Below are 1365 nucleotides of genomic sequence, written 5' to 3'. Positions count from 1 at the left end.
GCAACTAAGGTAACAATGGATCCAACAGCATAATGATACCAAGCCTCACTATCGATGGCATATTTTCTAATCTTTCTAATCTTCAAGAGCATTTTCTCCATCTTGATCTTGTGATCATCGACGACATCGGCAACATGCAACTCCAATTCCATCTTCTCCCCCTCAATTCTTTTCAATTTCTCTTTCAAGTACTCGTTTTCTCTTTCAACTAAATTTAACCTCTCGACAATAGGGTCGGCTGGAATTTCCGGTTCACATACCTCCTAGAAAAAATTTCTATGTCAACTTGATGGGTATAATTTGTCATAAACACGAAATGCAACTAGTTTTAAAAGAGAATATATATACCACATCCGAATCATAACAAGGACGAGGGCCGACGGGGACGGATATCAAAACCATGGCACTATATGTATAACAAACAACGTACGGGTAAGATAATTATACGAGTAACTATATATCCAAATCACACAAACATCAATTTTTATATAAAATTTCATGAACAAAGAGGCTCACCACAAGGTGGTGCCGGCGACGGGACGGTGCGGGCGATCGACGGTGGTTACGACGGAGATTTAGAAGGCACTAAGTAAACCACACCTACATATGCAAACTAAGTGTTATTTTTGACCTCAAATTGCATATAAATCAAATACTATCACATATATATATATTTCCTCCCAAATTACTAAACTCACAAATTAATCACTATATAAAGCATTGCAAGAGCTAATCTAGCAATGAGAGATGAAAGGACAAAGTTGCTAACCTTTGTGATCATTTCAATGGATGGGGGCCTTCAAATCTTGACAAATTTTGGGCAAAATGTGTGATGAGCTCGAGAGGAAGAGGGGAAGAACAGAGAGGAGAGGGGAAAGGGGAAGAACAGAGCGAGCTCGGCTGGACGAAGGGTTTATGTAGGACGACCTTTAGTACCGGTTCGTGCCAAGAACCGGTACTAAAGGGGCTGGAGGGGCCCCAGTCTGACAACATCCTGCCACCACTCTCATTAGTACCGGTTCGTGGCACGAACCGGTGCTAAAGGTTGGCCACGAACCGGTACTAATGAAAGCGGCCCGGCTAGCCGTTGGAACTGGCACTAATGTATACATTAGTGCCGGCTCAAATACAAACCGGCACTAATGTGCTTCACGTTTGACCCTTTTTCTACTAGTGCATCTGGACTGTTATCTTCGCCGGGGACGGGTTGTTCAATTTGGTTATCCAAGTTGCCTTGTTCATCGTCCGCCGGCTCGCCCTGCTCTGTGACTGGGTTCATATGACCGATGTCCCTGTCGAGGCGGGGTTTGGAGCGGCGCTTACGCCGCCGCTTTGACTACTTTTCGAAAGAACGATCCTTTGTTG

General features: G+C 44.0%; 1 long non-coding RNA gene across 1 annotated transcript; it reads right to left on the bottom strand.

The window, feature by feature from the left end:
• Window positions 1–346: 346 nt before the first annotated feature.
• LOC147961855 (uncharacterized) lies at window positions 347–1069 on the bottom strand. The gene is made up of 3 exons (XR_015610149.1): window positions 770–1069; window positions 517–600; window positions 347–406 (listed from the first exon to the last, which is right to left on the bottom strand). It is a non-coding gene; the product is annotated as an uncharacterized LOC147961855 (long non-coding RNA).
• Window positions 1070–1365: the final 296 nt, after the last annotated feature.

This window comes from Triticum urartu, chromosome 7A, assembly GCF_056163025.1.
Source record: "Triticum urartu cultivar PI428250 chromosome 7A, HENAU_Tu73, whole genome shotgun sequence".
Classification (NCBI taxonomy): Eukaryota; Viridiplantae; Streptophyta; class Magnoliopsida; order Poales; family Poaceae; genus Triticum; species Triticum urartu.
The sequence above is the reverse complement of the archived record's forward strand: the minus strand, read 5'-3'. Positions and strand labels throughout refer to the sequence as shown.